The sequence below is a fragment of the Pistacia vera genome, unplaced genomic scaffold (genome assembly GCF_008641045.1).
Source record: "Pistacia vera cultivar Batoury unplaced genomic scaffold, PisVer_v2 Contig829, whole genome shotgun sequence".
NCBI classification, from domain to species: domain Eukaryota; kingdom Viridiplantae; phylum Streptophyta; class Magnoliopsida; order Sapindales; family Anacardiaceae; genus Pistacia; species Pistacia vera.
The window spans coordinates 412,050-430,565 of NW_022196700.1; the positions used below are offsets into that span (position 1 = coordinate 412,050).

Consider the following 18,516-nt stretch of genomic DNA (forward strand, 5'->3'; position numbering starts at 1 on the left):
CAACAATACCACAAATAGCACATACCTCATTGGAATTTCTTAGTCCTTGTCCCATCATCATGTTGCCCATAGTTTTCATTTGCTTGGTCAATTCTGAAATTTCCAATCAGTGTTAGTATTTACTTCATATATCCCTCCAGATCTACATCTAACACTTTTTTGCTGGGTGGTCTCAGCCCACTTTTTTGCTGGGTGTTGGCTCCAAGCATCTCATATAACTCATTCATCTCTTGTGTAGTCTTCTCTCCCATAGCATCACCTACAACATTATCAACCATGGCTTAACAAGCCTATGTCAGTCCATCATAGAAAAATTGATGTAGTAACTCTAAAGGATATCTATGATTTGGACACTAAACTAAAAACAATTCAAAATGTTCCCAAGCTTCATGGAATGGCTCACCTTCCATTTGTGAGAAGGTAGCAATCTTACCTCTAAACTCTATAGTTTTGGCATGAGAATAGAATTTACCAATGAACTTATTATAAACTGCATCCCAGGTGGTAAGTGAAGCGGGAGTTAATGACATGAACCATGTTTTAGCCACATTCTTCAATGTGTAAGGAAAACAACGCATCTGCAACTAATCTTCTGTCAAACTCTGCAAAGGAAAAGTTTGAACAGTAGAATAAAAATCATGAATAAAGGTAAGTGGGTCCTTTGTGGCTATGCCATGGAATGACAATAACATTTGAAAGTGAATGTGCTTCGGTTTGTAATTCCTTGCTGCCTTATTAAGCACTATGCAAGATGGCGATGTTCCTATGGTAGGACGTGCATACTCCTTCATAGGACAAGGTAGTTTCGCCATTATCTCTGGCTCTAACTTGAATCTAACAACTCTGAATCTGATGACTTTTTAGGAAGTTCTAGTTCCTTCCTTTTTCTACCAATCAAATCCACTCTATCCACGTATGGAACTAGTTCTTTATCTAGTGATCGGCGACCTTGCATTCAAAAACAAACACACCAACGAAAAGAAAAACAAAAGAAAAAAAACAACCCAAATAAAAAATAATACAAATTAAATTAAATAACAATAATTAAAGCACGGTTATCAAGAAAACTAAATAACTTAAAACAAATCCCTGGTAACGGTGCCAAAAACTTGAGTAACATTTTTACTTCCTAGCAAGTGCACGAATCACTCTTGTAGTCTAGTGTGCAAAAGCAAGGGTTGATCCCTTAAAGATTTGTAAGCAATTTACTAATCCTAATAACTATGCTTCAATTAAAACTAATAACTAGAATTAATAATAAAGAATTACAAAAAATCACTTTAGAAGCAACAATTGAATAAAACTAAAATTAAACAACTATTAAAATTATCTAAGACCCAATTGACCAAAACCTAGGGCTCCAATTTCACCATAATTATCCAGCTCTATATCAAATATCTCTCTATTGTTTATCAATTCAGTCTCTAGGGTTCCCATTCACTAAATCAAGGTATTACTGTAAGGCATTCGGGATTAACTTAGTATTTTTAACACAAGACTAGCTAGGGCATATAGTCTAGCATATGAATTAAAAACCCATTAAACTCAGGAGTACTCGAAATCATGAATAAAGTCACATCCGTCAGGGCCAAAAATTTGATGCGTGTTTCCTATAACATGCAAAATGTAGCAAGTATACTAATCGCTCAAGTAATAAAGTGATGAGTGAGTATCATTCCCACGAGGACTGCTAGCTAAGCACTAAGTATCCTATTGTCCTCAAGTTGGAGCAATCGATTTCTGTTGGATTAACGGGATCAAATTTAAAAAAAAAAATAAAAACTAAATTTGAAATTACTAACTTAAAACTTTAACTATGAATGCGAGATGAAAAATACGGATAAATTCAATTCAATTTAAAACGGGAGGCTTTGACTTCATTCGGACTTTATGGATTAAACCTAAAAATAAGCTAAATTCATATTCATATGCATTGGTTGTAAATCAAACTCACTAAGGTGTTAAACAACCTTCTCAGGCTATGTTTTCTATTCTTCCTTATTAACCTTCCGCACCAACAAATTGAAAGTTAACAATTCAAACTCATAAGCATAAGAACCTACAATGATTTCATTGATTTTGATCTATCTCTAGCATCCAATACTAAATGGTGATTACAAGAAGCCTAACATGATTCATTTCTCAATCTCATATGTTCATCACATAAAGCATTAAAACTCACAAGCAAACACACAATCATATGAACATAAAACAATCAATCACTTAACCCATTAAAATCCGAATTACAATCAAAACCCTAACCCAAAATGGTTAGTTCATAGCTAAATAACACTACAAATAGAAAAACGATAATATTCAAGTTCAACATATGAAAAGTAAGAGAAAGGACAAGAAAATCTCCCCAATGTAGATCCCCTGGTTCCAAACGAATCTTCACTTCTAATCTGTAAATCGCTCTAAAATTAATCAAAGAAAATGTAAAAGCTGCTAACCCTACTTCCTCGACAACCCTCGACAAAAAGGCTAAGTGTTTCTTTTATACCTGCCCAAATTCCCCAGAAAAACACGCACAAAGTAAACTGTGCGTTTTACAAAACTAGAATTTATGACTGTCGTCGCGGCGAAGAAAAAATTTCGCTGCGGCGAAGAGAGAAGCAGACATGTTTCGTTCCTGGTATACATGCCGCAGCGAAAACAAATCTTCGCCGCGGCGAAGCTTCTTGAAAAGTTTTGAAATTCAGAACTGCCACCTGCTGCACTTCGTGTAATAGCCACTACTCCTCAAAACTTATAATGAAATACATATAAAATAACATAAAGAAATTGGGCCCAATTTTCTTTTATTAAACATAATACTAATCTTTAAAAAATACACATTTTACACAAAAAGTATAACGTATACAAAAGTCATCAAAACATAAGGGATAGGTGAACCACTCCTTCTCGAACGCTGACCCATCCGACTGTGTCCTCACCTAGGTCTTGCAAAACATAGGAAAACAACGGGGTGAGCACTAAATAAGTTCAGTAAGTAAATCCTCTACTATGCTATCCCCGTAACCTCTCTCTAATTCTTTCCAACTCTCATCAATTCTTGGGAACTTCTCTATTTTTCTCTTTCTCTTCCCTTAGAACTTTTTCAAACTCTTTCATAAATCACAACCCCACTTATCGGGGGCACGGCCGGGACTCGCTCCCACTCTACTGACCTCTAATCATTCTAGCCGATCGACTCGGTTATGCATGGATTCGGAAACCCTTGGCCATGTGAGTATATAATCTCTCTCTCTCGGGTACTGGGTATAGCCCTCATCCGCATGCACTCTCATGGGCTACACCACTTCTCTATCTGATACTCATGCCGCTCTCTCAATGCGGCGTACATGCGGGAATACTCTACCCATTACTACGGGTTCCCCATTGACAACCTACTCTATTCTTTTTCTTAACTCTTAAAGTAGCTTATCTCACATTCTCCACTATATCTCAAGCTTTCTTACTACTTAGTGCATAAACAATTGGTAGAACTAGCTCATGCTCACTATGCACTAATGAAATGCCAACTACAAGATTTCCTCAAAACCGTTATTCTGCACAGGTCACACTACAAAGACCATAAATTTCATTATAAACCTCTGATTGCTACGGTTCTGGTCTCGTTTCAAAGCTTAGAGACAGGGCTACAACTTCTCGTTTTGGTCTCAGCCCAGTTCAAACACGTAAGATGTCAAAAATCTAGAAAGCTACGGAAGTGACAGGGCAGATTTCACTTAGGCATCCTCAAACAATTCATGTGCATAAAACACTCTACTAAAATTACTACTATCCTTCATTCTCTAGCCATCCAAAAAGGGGAAAAACTCCTCAATTACTCATAATCCTGTCAAGAAAAGCACTCCCAAAAGCTTCACACAACATCTCTCAAACTCACCTCAAATTCCATTCTCAACACATTAAAACACTTCTATACATGGAATCTATCCAACAACTACAAAAATAGCTACTCATCTCAATTAAATTTTCTCATTAATCATACTACATACTGATCATGCATACATCTCTACACAAAAAGCTTGTTTAAAACTCAAGTTGGTTGGATATTACTTACCTGTGAAAGATGACTCCTTTAGCACTTTTCCTTCCTTTGTGGTCTTGTCTCTTCTCTACAACTCAAAACAACCACAAGGACAGCAACACCTAATAAGACTACTATATTATAAGAAAATTCACATCTGAAGATGAATTCTTACCTTAGGATGCTTTAGATGAAATCTCTACTCAAAACCCCTCTTAAATCCCTTAGAAATCTTGGAAGATTGGATGGAGAAATTGAGAGAAAATGGGCAAATGGAAGAGCGGGTGGAATGAAGAAATAAAGGGTTTTCTCTAAAATTACCCTTTTAGTTATATATAAGCATCCTTCCATTTTGCCCTTGCTCTTCCTTGGAAAATCCATCTATATCCTTGATTCTTTACATACACCCCCATCCAAACACAATCTCTACTAAATTTCCTTTCATTTTACTCCCACTTTTCCTACTAATTAGGGGTAGAATGGTCATTGTGTCCCAAAAGAAAATTCTCTAGAAAACTCAAGAAACTTTGTCTTAGGCTCGTCGCCGCGGCGAAGCATTTTTCGTGCCTCGGCGAAACAGGGCAGAACCTACCCGTAGTGCAACCCCTCCTCCTCGCGCGGCGAAGCTTATTCTTCGACCCGGCGAAGATTGGATTTCCAACTCACAAAACTCACCATTCAAGGCAACCATTCAACCAACTCAACAACAACTCAATTAGTTGAAACAATAAACTTTTAACTAATACAGTAAATCTTAAATACGTACCTCAAGTGGGATATTACAATTCTCCCCCCCTTAGAAGAATTGTCCCCGAAATTCAACGAATAACTCCAGGTAACTATTCTGCATGTCTTGCTCCGTCTCCCATGTGGCTCCTCTACTTTGTGATTCCTCCAAAGAACTTCACTAACGGAATACTCTGTTTCGGAGCTCTTTAATCTTCCGATCTAAAATTTGTGCAGGGGCTCCTCATACACAAGATTCTCTACAAGGTGACATCTTCTATACTCAAGATGTGGGAGGGATCACTTACATACTTCCGCAACATTGAGACATGGAAGACATCATGCACCTTGTCCATACGAGGTGGTAGTGCCAATCTGTAGGCAACTTTCCACATTCGTTGCAATACTTCAAATGGAACAATATATCTTGGTGCTAACTTCCCTTTGTTCCCGAAGCGCATTACCCGTTTATAAGGGGAAACTTTCAAAAATACCTTATCACCCACTTGGAACTCACTCTTTTTCTTTAAGTCGGCATAACTCTTCTGTCTTCTTGGGCTTGCTTCATTCTGTTTCGGATTAATCTTACCTCCTTATCATTTTCTGCGTCATCTTGGCCCAAGAGCTGTACTCAACTCACTCCTTGCCAATCTCATCCCAATGTAGTGGAGACCTACACCGTCTTCCTACAAAGCCTCGTAAGGCGCCATCTTTATCGTAGGATAACTATTGTTGTAGGCAAACTCCACTAAAGGTAACATTTCATGCCATGACATTCTGTAATCCATACAGCAAGCTCTCAACATGTCCTCAAGCACCTGATTTGTTCTCTCTGTTTGGCCATCTGTTTGAGGATGATAGGCTGTACTGATGCCAAACGGGTACCCAAATTCCTCTGCAAACTAGTCCAGAAAGCTGAAACAAATCTCGAATCTGTCTGACACATTGTCTGGGCCACTTGTAATCTGACTATCTCTTTCACGTAGATCTGAGCCAACTGATCTGAGGTGGTACTTCTTTACTGGAAGGAAATGGGCAGACTTAGTTAATCTATCCACAATCACCCAAATAGCATTATAACCTTTCTGTAATCTAGGGAGACCTGTGATAAATCCATTGAAATACTCTCCCATTTCCACTCTGGAATACTAAGTGGATGAAGCAACCCTGACGGCCTTGGTGTTCGGCTTTAACCTGTTGACAAGTCAGACATTTAGCCACAAATTCTGCAATGTCCTTCTTCATGCCGGCCACAGTAGCTTTTCTTTACATTCTGATACATCTTGGTTGCTCCAGGATGAGCAGTGTATGGTGTGGCATGAGCCTCGGTAAGTATTCTCTTCTTCAACTCATCATTTTGAGGGATACACAACCGATTCCTGAAATAGAGAACACCATCTTTAAGTGGAACTCCTTACCTTGCCCTCATGCACTTGTTGAACTATTCTCTGACACCACTTACGGCCACTTGCTTATCTTTGACTTCTCAGTAAAGTGGACTGAACCTCTAATCTGGCAATCCTTCCCGGTATCACTTCAATCTGCTCTTACACACTCTTCTATAATTCTTTCTGCCTAGTAAGCCGGGACAAATAGCTTTCCTGCTCAAGGCATCGGTACTACGTTGGCTTCCCCCGGTTGATACTTAATCTCACACTCATAATCCTTAACAGCTCAACCCCTTCTCTGTCTCATATTCAACTCCTTTTGAGTGAAGAAGTACTTTAAACTCTTGTGGTCAGTGTAGATATTACTCTTGGCACCATTAAGATAATGCCTCCAAATCTTTAAAGCGAAGACCACGGCTGCCAACTCTACAATCATGCGTAGGGTCTCGTCTCTACTTTTAATTGCCGTGAGGCATATGCTATTACCCTACCTAACTGCATTAACACAGCACCAAGTCCTTGCAAAGAGGCATCCGTATAAATATCATAATCCACACCCTCGTGAGGCAACACTAACACTAGAGCTGTTGTTAACCTCTTCTTTAGCTCTTGAAAACAGTCCTCACAAGCTTCTGACCATATGAAAGGAGTCTTTTGTTTGGTAAGAGCTGTTAATGGTTTAGCCAACTGGGCGAACCCTTCAACAATTGTCTGTAGTAACCTGCCAGACCTAAAAAACTTCGGACCTTTTTACTGTCTTCGGCCTCTGCCATTCAAGGATTGCTTTTATCTTACTCGGATCTACTGAAATCCCTTCCTTCGATACCGTATGGCCAGAAATACCACTTGATCGAGCCAAAACTCACACTTCGAAAATTTAGCATACAACTGCCTTTCTCTCAACCGTTGCAACACTATTCTCAAATGTTCCTCTGCTCTTCTCTCGACTTAGAATAAACCAGGATATCATCTATGAAAACCACTATAAATTGATCCAAACAATCATGAAATACCGGGTTCATCAAGTCCATAAAGACGGCTGGGGCATTAGTTAAACCAAACGGATCACTACAAACTAATAGTGCCCTACCTTGTACGAAAAGCACTCTTAGCACATCTTGCTCAACCACTCTTACCTGATGGTAACCTGACCTCAAATCAATCTTGGAGAACACTGCGCTCTCTTCAAATGATCAAACAAATCGTCTATTCGAGGTAGCGGGGACTTATTCTTCACTGTCACCTTATTCAATTCTCTATAATCAACACATCCGAGTGATCCGTCTTTCTTCTTCACAAACAAAATTGGGCTCCCAAGGAGAGTGACTCGGTCGGATAAAAACTTTGTCTAAAAGTTCCTGAGTTGTTTCTTTAACTCTGAAGATCTGCTGGGGCATTCGATAAGGGGCTTTAGATATAGGTGCTGTTCCTGGTGCAAGTTCAATACTAAACTCAACCTCTCTTTCCGGCGGCAAACCTGGTAAGTCTTCCGGAAACACATCTAAAATTCTGAACTATCGGCACCCTCTGAATGTCTGACTGTGGAACATCACCACTTGTACTACATGAGCAATGTATCCAGAACACCCCTTTCTCAACATCTTTTCGCCTTTACACTACTAATAACAATACTCAACCGATGGCCCTCTCCAAAACTAAACTTATCTCCATTATCGAGATTAAATCTCGCTTTCTTTTTCCGACAATCAATTACTCCATTTTCCCTAGGAATCCATACCAAAATTACATCAAAATCGGGCATATGAAGACTATTAAGTCGACTACCAACTCTCGACCATGGATCACTACAGACTCTCCTATAAACATCTCTTGAGTCAACACACTAACCCCATCAGGCAAACTATCTCTAATAGGCTGACTCACTTAACAGGTTTCAAATTTAATCTCTCTATCATTCCATGAGAAATAAAAGAATGCGTGGCTCCAGAATCATCAAAGCATAAAAGAAACAGCATGAATAAACAACTGACCAGTTACGGCTGAGGACTGGCCTCAGCTTCCCCTGTGCCACTGTAAATACTCTGGCATTTGTACTTCTAGGGATCTGAGCCGTCGTGGAAGAAGAGCTTTACAATCTTCCAATATGCCCTGGCTGTCGGCATTTGTAACACACATTCTGATCCCTCAAAAACTCCCCTAGATGGTTCTCTCCACAATAGCATAAGGGGAAACCCTTTGTTTTGGGCCACTTGTAATGTCGATCTCTCTATTCTTCCTTGGCTGAAAATTCTTCTTGGCCTTTACCTCTCTGTCTTTGTGACGGTCTACTCTCTCCCTCTGTAAGGTGGTGGATGGCTCACTGGGTATGTCAAAGCCAACCCTTCTGCAATATACTTGTTCACATAGATCTCTGCCCTTAAAGCCGTGCTAAAGCTTCACTGTAGGTATGGGGGGCTCGACTCCTATCATTACATCTCGGCAATATCTGACCTCAACCCTTGCACAAACTTGTCTCTCCTTAACTCCGGTGTATACACTATTCCAGGTGCAAAGCGAGCCAGGGAGTTGAATCTACAATATTCCTTCACCGTACTAGTCCTGTTTCAAGTGAAGAAACTCTTGAACTTTCTCATGTACTCGATCTTCTGTTCAGTACTCGGCCTCAAACAACCTTCTGAATTCCTCCCAAGTCATCGAGGCATGTCATGGGTCTCCTCCATTATTCCCACCATATCCGGGCATCTCCCTTAAACAAAGAAACTAGCATATCTGATCTCCCTCTATCATTTAGGGGAAACAATGCCGTCGTCCGCTCTACGGATTTAAACCACTCTCTGCCTCAAGCGGGTCCTTGTACCCTTAAATGCTGGCGGCTGGTGCTGATTTATAGCCCCTGAATCGGATACCCCGAGTCTGTACTGGCTGAGGTACCGACCCCTCTCGCTCTTGTGGAGGCGGTACTCTAATGGGAGTCTCGGTTCTCTCTGAAACTACTCTCCCTGACTCTCCGCTAAAACCTATTGTACAATAGCTTGAATCCTCATCTCATCAAGGGTGTAGGGGGAGTCAATTCTGGTGGTTGGAGGATTCTCCTCTGCATCACACTCTTACCCTTCCTCCTGCTACTACACCTCATCTACAAAACAACCATACTTGATCAATTCAAAAGAACACTTAAAGTAAGGAAAAAATTAACTTACACAGTCGGCTATCGGACGTCGTAGCGAGAAGAAGGCACACTGTCAAATCCCAAAATCTCGGCTCTGATACCAAAAATGTAATAGCCACTACTCCTCAAAAACTTATAATGAAATACATAAAATAACATAAAGAAATTGGGCCCAAATTTTTCTTTATTAAACATATATACATAATCTTTACAAACATAAAATTTTACAACAAAATGTAAACGTATACAAAAGTCATCAAAAACATAAGGGATAGTGTAACCACTCCTTCTCGAACGCTGACGTCCATCCGACTGGTCCTCACCTAGGTCCTGCAAAACATAGGAAAACAACGGGGTGAGCACTAAAATAATGTTCAGTAAGTAAATCTCTACTATGCTATCCCCGTAACTCTCTCTCTAATTCTTTCTTACAAATCCTCATTCAATTTCTCTTTGGGAACTTCTCTATTTTTTCTTTCTCCTTTCCCTTAGAACTTTTCTCATAACTCTTTCATAAATCCGACCCCATCTTATCGGGGGCACGGCTGGGACTCGCTCCCACTTACGTGACCTCTACTCATTCTACCGATCGGACTCGGTTATGCAGGATTCGGAACCCTTGGCCTGTGAGTATATAATCTCTCTCTTTCGGGTACTCGGGTATAGCCTCACCGCATGCACTCTCACGGGCTACACCACTTCTCTATCTGTATCTTATGCGCTCTCTCAATGCGGCGTACATGCGGGAATACTCTACCCATTACTCACGGGTTCCCCATCGCACAAACTATCTATTTTCTTTTCTAACTCTTAAAGAGTTATACTCACATTCCCACATATCTCAAGCTATTTCTTACTACTTAAGTTAATAACAATTGTGTAGAACTAGCTCATGCTCACTAATGCACTAATGAAATGCCAACTACAAGATTTCCTCAAAACCGTTATTCTGCACAGGTCACAAAAAAGACCATAACTTTCATTATACACCTCTGATTGCTACGATTCTGGTCTCGTTTCAAAGCTTAGAAACAGGGCTACAACTTCTCTGTTTGGTCTCAGCCCAGTTCAAACGGTAAGATGTCGAAAAATCACTTAGAAAGCACAGAAGTGACAGGGCAGATTTCACTTAGGCATTCCTCAAACAATTCATGTGCATATAAACACTCTACTAAAATTACTACTATCCTTCATCTCTAGTCATCCAATGAGGGGAAAAACTCCCTCATTACTCATAATCCCTGTCAATAAAAGCACTCCCAAAAAGCTTCACACAACATCTCTCAAACTTCACCTCAAATTCCATTCCAATACACATTAAAAAACTTTCATACATGGAATCTATCCAACAACTACCAAAAAAGCTATCATCTTAATTAAATTTTCTCATTAATCATACTAATACTGATCATGCATACATCTCTACACAAAAAGCTTGTTAAAACTCAAGTTGGTTGGATTACTTACCTTGTGCAAAAGTGACTCCTTTAGCACTTTTCCTTCCCTTTGTGGTCTTGTCTCTTCTCTACAACTCAAAACAACCACAAGGACAGCAACAACTAATAAGACTTCACCATATTTATAAGAAAATTCACATTAAAGCATGAATTCTTACCTTAGGATGCTTTAGATGAAATCTTACTCAAAACCCCTCTACATCCCTTAGAAATCTTGGAAGATTGGATGGAGAAATTGAGAGGAAAATGGGCAAATGGAAGAGGCGGTGGAATGAAGAAAATAAGGGGTTTCTCTAAACTTAACCCTTTTTAGTTCATATATAAGCATCCTTTTCCATTTTCCCTTGCTCTTCCTTGGAAATTCATCTATCCTTGATTCTTACCAATACACCCCCCATCCAAACACAATCTCTACTAAATTTCCTCATTTTACTCTACTTTCCTACTAATTAGGGGTAGAATGGTCATTGTGTCCCAAAAGAAGAATTCTCTAGAAAACTCAAGAAACTTGTCTAGGCTCGTCGCCGCGGCGAAGCATTTTTCGTCGCCTCGGCGAAACAGGGCAGAACCTACCCGTAGTGCAACCCCTCCTCATCGCCGCGGCGAAGCTTATTCTTCGCCCCCGGCGAAGATTGGATTTCCAACTTCACCAAAACTCAACCAATTTCAAGGCAACAATTCAACCAAAATCAACATACAAACTCAATTAAAGTTGAAACAATAAACTTTAACTAATATAGCAAATCTTAAATACGTACCTCAAATGGGATATTACACTCGCTTGTTCTTGATCCTCGGTGGCTTCCCTTGGGAACAAGCTTCATAGTGCTTATCCTGCTTCAGAACTCTCCCAACTTCTGAGATCTGCTTACTTCAGAGGCCAGAATTCCAATTTTGTCTTATTTGCTCAAAATGTCCATTTAACCTGAAACACGAAATGTAAAGAATTAAGCAACAATTCAGGTCAAAATGAACTAGAAAGTACCTGAAATCCGACTAAAAAGTCCAATGAAAACAGTATAATCCATGGATTATCAAATAGCCCCAAACTAAAGATATGCTCGTCGAGCATACAGTACAAACTGAAGAAAATAAAAAACAAAAAACAAACAACAAAAACACCAAACCACACAACAAAACTTAAAATGAACAAAAACCAACAAGACTCAAACAACATACGAATTGCCTAGAAATTACACAAGTCTCAAAAGTTGTTGAAAAATTATTATCAGAAAATGTTCAACACTCCAAGAAGTTATAGGCTATATCGACTGTCTTCCTCAATCGGTCCACGAGTAGGTGATCCCCACTTCAATCCACATTCCAACTCCCAGATTATTTATGCAAAAATGTAAAGTTTATCAAATGGTGGCAGACTCCATAAGCCTAAATATTGAACTACTCTCCACTAATGAGGACTAGACAAAGATAAGAATCAAAAGGTCTTAAAAGCTTATAACGTTAGGCTCGGGTAGGGGGTTTCCAAGAAAAAGGATAGGAATAACAAAGTAAGAAAACTCGGTTTTCCTAATGCAAAAAATAACATCAAATCGAACTCCACTTCTTCTCAACCACCAATTGAAATGTTACTAATTCACAACCCTCAAACGTTATTTTTCTTATTCTGGAAACCATAAATGCGGGGGAATTTTGTTTAAGGTGTACATGGCTTTTATACCAGAGGTCGCTAAGTATTGCTAGGCAGAGTTTTAAGGCGGGTTCTAGTTTCCAGCCGGTATACCCTTAAACTAGGCAGAATTCATTTTTTTTTTTTTTAAGCAACAATTCCATTGAATTGAGCTGACTACCTCTTTTGTTTATTCTCTTCTCCCAACCCCAAACTATCTTTTGGCTTATTCGTACAACTTTTGTTTGCATTAGAACCGAATTCTCCTAAGGGTACGATAAAGTTTAGGGTATAAGGATTGGACAATTTTGTTGTTTCCAAGAAAAATAAAGCAATAAAATTCATATAGCTAAATGGGTTACTAGGGACAATTTCATTCATGGGTCAGCTGAAAGGCTCAACGTTTCGAAAAAAAAAATGCATAACATCTTTCTAAACATGTCTAATCCTAGAATTTCGCCTCAAGCACTTCTCTAGTAGGTTCTAGAGTCCACCAACATTATCAAACTTCACCTAACCACATAAGATAATCTAAGCATGCCGAAATAAATGAAAATTGTGGCTGAACCACTCAACAAACCTCAATCAAATCCAGTCAATAAACATAAACTTGAAGCAATGCTTACATTCTCAAGAGTAAAATTTCAACAACCCTATTCTCATCATTGATTTATACATTCATCATCAGCAAAACAAATCAAACTAAAGAATTTTTTTATTTCGTTTAAGGTGTACGTGGCGTTGTTATACCAGAGGTTGCCAAGTACTGCTAGGCAGTTTAAGGCGGGTTCTGGTTTCCAGCCAATATACCCTTAAACTAGGTTTTATTTCTATTTCCTACCCCTAAACTAAACATGACATTTTCCCCAATGTTCCATTATGCATAAATCAAGAATAGAAAATCAAAATAACAAAGGTACGAGAAAGCTCTCTGGTTAATCCGTGAAGTGTCGCTCCATAATGCACACTTGGTCTCGGACTTTTCATCACCCAGAATCTGTCAAAACAATTGAAACTATGGTGTCCCTTGTGTTAGCACAAATTCACAAATTAACTTGAAAATATTACAACCTAATCTTGTCCTTTTAACAACTACAAATCAAAAGAAACAACAAAAACAACTAAACAAATCCAAAACAGAAATAAAACTGAGTTTAATGTTTAAAATGAACAACAAAATCGAATAAAAACAAATAACCATAAAGAAAAACAAAAACAGGTACTCCGACTCATTCTTCTTCTTCCTCTTCTTCCGACTCGGAGCCCATCCATTCATCTGAATCCCTGTCAGCCCATTGGAAAGCTGAAGTGTCAACCTTGAGCTTGTTGAAGCTGCTCTTCTGCATGTCAAACATCATCTTGGTTTGATCAACCAACCAATCCTGCTGTTTTCCCATCCATTTCATCATATCCATCATCTGCTGCATCATCTCTTTCTGTGTTGCTGTGGAGCTGGATGATGTGGCAAGGCCTTGTGTGGTTCTCTACCTTTTGCCCCTACTCTTGGTTGTGTAGCTTCCGGACGGTCAAGGTGCTTCCTATAATACTCTAAGTCTAGAACTGAGGCAGCATGAATACGGTGCTCATCATCCTGAACCTCGACTCCAGCTCTAAGGCATAAGGCTGTGATGAGATGTGGGAAATCGTAACTTGTCCGCCCTGGTTTGGCAGCCTGCTGAATGCTATTCCAGATCATGTCTCCCATATCGATACTCTTCCCTGTGGCAATAGAGTAAAGCAATACTGCCTTCTCATGAGTAACAATGTTGTAGTACGATTTCGGCATCAATCTCACACTAACAAAGTATTGCCATAGTCGAGCCATCGATGTCAACTGAGTTCCCCTGATGGTCTTTTTCTGTTTTTTCGACACTGCCCAATCTGCATCCAGTTTTGCAATGACCAGAAGGATGATACTATCCTCAAACCGTGATCTCTTAAACTGTACGTACTCATCCTGATCAAGGTTAGTCGGGTTGAAGAACTGATTGATCACCCTTTCCATAAATGGCACATTAGCCCCTCTCACAAAAAATGCACCTTCTTGACAATCTGGGAGTTTGGCATAGAACTCCCTCATTAGCGGCTCTACAACCAGTTGTGCAGGAGCACTCATAAATATCTCCCAACATCTCCCTCTACTCCAGTCCAAGGCCTGACTCGCGGTCAATCCGCGCTCAGGAATAATACCCGTATCTCTCATTTGGATGATCTCTTCATACCTTTTACAGGCCTCCTCACTTACAAAACGGTTGTCCACTTTCTTTCCTTTGCCATTACCCTTGTATGGATGCTTAATTTTGGCAGGCATTGTTCAAAATTAAGGTTTACTCAAAAATTATATCCCAACAATTCAAACCTAGTTGTTCTACACAATCAATTCAATCCTGCAAAAGCAAACCATACTTCCAAAAATTTGCACTTTACCCCCCAAACTTCAAATTTTCAATTTCACACAAACACTCCAATATTTCAAAACCCACACTCCTCACAATCACCCAATGCACGAACTACCCTTCCTCTAACAAAATCAATGCTCAAAATCACCCAAATTCCACTACTCAACCGCAACAAAAATTTTCAGATCTACTAGCTAAAACTTGAAATTGTGCGATAAAAAGTTTAAGGAACTTGAGATCTTACCAAGATGAAGGAGTATTCACCACCAATTGAACCAGAAACAGCCTAGATTGAAAAGCCCCAAATTCTTGATCAAAAAATTTTCATGAAATTTTCACAAAAATTGTTGTTGAAATGGGTTGTTTTGGTGTTTAGGAAGGTTAGGGAGCAAGAAATTTGGTTGGAAAAGCACTAGAAAGGCAAAAGATTGAATTTTGAAATTTTTTCTCTCAAGTGAAAATGAAGAGTCGTGTGAAGAATGAAAAAGAAAAGTGGGTATTTATAGAAAAGTACCGTCGCCGCAGCGAAGAACAAGCTTTGTCGCGGCAATGTTCTTCATTCATGAACCCTAAGAAAACCCAGGTTTCGCCGCGGCGAAGAAAAATTCTTCGCCAGGGCGAAAACATACCGAGGCAACTCGCCTCGGTTAACAAAGTTCTTCGCCACGGCGACAATGCCTTAGAAAAATTTTCAACAATTTCATCCTACTTTCTTCGCCGCGGCGAAGACAATTCCTTCACTAGGACGAAAACTTCCAGGAGCTCCCACATTTTTTTTTGGTTGCTTCGCCCGGGCGAAGAACCGCAGCGAAGTTTGAAGCAAAATCATTCCCTTCTTCAGCAGAAAATTTCACCTGAAACACCTAAAAACACAAAAATTAAAATTCATACAAACTCATAATGAAATTAAACAAATTCAAACAACCAAAATGAAATACCAAAGTTAAAAACACTTGGGTTGCCTCCCAAGTAGTGCTTGTTTAAAGTCGAAAGCTCAACTTTCTCAAGCCTTCAAGTTAGTCTGGATTATCCAGGTACATCACATCCCAGAATTTTTCCTTGTGTTGAAGCTTCTTTTGTTGATGATCTTTTTCGCACCGGGTCCTTGTTGAGAGTTTCACCACCCATTTCCATCCCTTGGTCATTACCTTGGTGATTTGACTTCTCTCATTAACCGCTTTCCGTTGTCTTGACTTTCCCTCACCCTTTTTAAGCTGAGACATCTGTTCTTTGTGAGGACACACTCTCGAGTGAGGTTCATCCTGGAATGTTTTGCACCCTTTTGTGTTATGGTCTTCATTCTCAAACTGATTCGGCTTGACCATGCATCTCTCAATTTCCAACTTAGGACTATTCAGATGAAAGGGTTCAATTTTTTGACTGATCCACCACCTCGATTTTTAAACATGACTCTTTCTTAGGTGCAACTTTCATCGATTCCAAGACATTAAATGTTACTTCTTCATTTTGCATCCTTATAATCAACTTCCCTTCTTGAACATTGATTAAAGCTCTTCCTGTAGCCAGAAATGGTCGGCCCAAGATAAGAGGAATTTCCTTATCCTCTTCCATGTCCAACACAAAGAAATCCGCAGGAAAGATGAACTTGTCCACCTTAACCAACACATCCTCTACAATGCCCCTTGGGTGTTTTATCGATCTATCTGCTAGTTGCAAGCATATTGTTGTCGGCTTCACTTCACCAATTCCTAATTTCCTAAAAACAGAAAAAGGCATCAGGTTAATGCTAGCACCTAGCTCACATAAAACTCGATCAAAGGTGATATCGCCTATAGTGCAAGGAATAGTAAAACTCCCTAGATCCTTGAGTTTCGAGGGCAGCTTCTTTTGTAAGATGGCACTGCATTCATCCGTGAGCATTACTGTTTCCTCATCTTCTAAATTCCTCTTGTTTGATAAGATTTCCTTAAGAAATTTCGCGTAGCTCGACATCTGCTGCAATGCATCTGCAAAAGGAATGTTAATATGCATTTTTTTTAAAACGTCAAGAAATTTAATGAACTGCTTATCCTAATTTTCTTTTCTGAGTCTTTGAGAAAAGGCACAGGTGGTGTATGATGCACCAACTCTTGTGGTATCTCGGGAAATGGCAATTTCTCCTTCCTTTTCTTTTTCTTCTCTTCCTGCTTCTGTTCATCTTTCCTTGGGCTAGGTGGTTTCTCTTCAGTAATGATTTCTTCATCAGATTCTTCATTTTTCTTTGATGGACTTTCCTCTTTCCTTGATTTTTCCACCTCTTCTAAAACTGTCCCACTTCTCAATGTAATTGCATTTACTTGCTCATATGGGTTAGTCACCATGTTGCTTGGTAAAGCACCCTAAGGTCTCTCATTTAGCTTCTCGGCCAATTGGCCCATCTGTACCTCAAGATTTCGAATGGACGCCCCTTGATTTCTAAAATTCGTCCTCGTCTCATTCATGAAACCCGTGGTCTCTTGCATGAATTTTCCAAACACGTCTTCCAACTTTGTTACTCTTCCATCTCCCAGTTGATTATTCACCCCTGGTTGGTTGTTTGGCAATGTTATTTGATTCCATTGATTATTTTGCTGGTTCTGATTGCCCCTAAGCCAGATTTGGATGATTTCTCCACCCCGGATTGTATGTGTTAGAGTACGAGTTGTTTGGTTGTCTCTGATTTCCTGCCAAGTAATTCACTTGCTCTATTGATGAAGATGATGAAGCAAATGTGTTCCCAACTTGACACTCGCTGCTCACATGGTTTCCTGCACAAAAGTCACAAGTTAGTTGAGGTGCTTAAATAGAGTTTACCTGCATACTTCCTAACTACTTCTAAAGTGCTGTGAGTTGGGCTGAGATGGCTGTAAAGGCATCAACGTCATGAAGACCTGAAGATTTTCTTGGTGTTGCTCTCTTATTTGGTCTTTGATAGTTGTTGCTTGCCAAAACCTCAAGCAACTCATAGGCCTCTTCTGGTGTCTTATTCTACAAGGCCCTTCCTGAAGCTGCATCCACCATGGTTTGCACATTACCCATCAATCCATTGTAGAATGTTTGGACTTGAAGCTAAATTGGCAAGCCATGATGTGGACATTTCCTCATTAACTCCTTGTATCTCTCCCAAGCCTCATACAATTACTCGGATTCATCTTGTAGAAATGATGTGATATCATTTCTCAATTTTGCTGATTTAGCTGGAGGAAAGAACTTGGTCAGGAATTTTTGTGCTAAATCATTCCAAGTTGTGATAGTTCCCGGTGGTAGTGCCATTAACCACCCCTTGGCTTTAACCCCCAGTGAGAATGGGAATAACCTCAACCTAATGGCATCATCCGACACTCCGTTTGACTTGAAGGTGTCATGAATTTCCAAGAAGTTTGCAATATGCTGATTCGGATTTTCCTTCAAATCACCATTAAATCTAATCGACTGTTGGATCATCTGGATGATTGTTGGCTTAATCTCGAAGTTTTTGGCTTGCACCGTAGGCCTAGTAATACTCGACCCACTACCATTCACTGTGGGAACTGAAAATTCCCTCAGTGTCCTATTTTCTGGTTCTACCATTTCAACAATTATTTCTTCTGCTTCAACAACTCGATCCTCTCTTTCTCTTCTCTCTCTGTTATGTCGTCTGACGGTTCTCTCAATCTCAGGGTCAACGGGTACCACTGGTTGATGTCTCACTCTTCGCATAAACTGCAAAAACAGAAATGAAAGAAAGTGAGATCACAACTCAACTGAAAATTAAAAACAAGAATAAAACAAATA

The 18,516-nt window shown here is 39.6% G+C and overlaps 2 non-coding genes across 2 annotated transcripts; both read left to right on the forward strand.

Annotated features, from left to right (window-relative positions):
• The first annotated feature begins 337 nt into the window (after positions 1-337).
• On the forward strand, positions 338-442 carry LOC116118024. Its single transcript, XR_004126077.1, has one exon. It is a non-coding gene; the product is annotated as a small nucleolar RNA R71 (small nucleolar RNA).
• A 17,379-nt stretch (positions 443-17,821) lies between these two features.
• LOC116118021 lies at positions 17,822-17,928 on the forward strand. The gene has a single exon (XR_004126074.1). It is a non-coding gene; the product is annotated as a small nucleolar RNA R71 (small nucleolar RNA).
• The last annotated feature ends 588 nt before the right edge of the window (positions 17,929-18,516 follow it).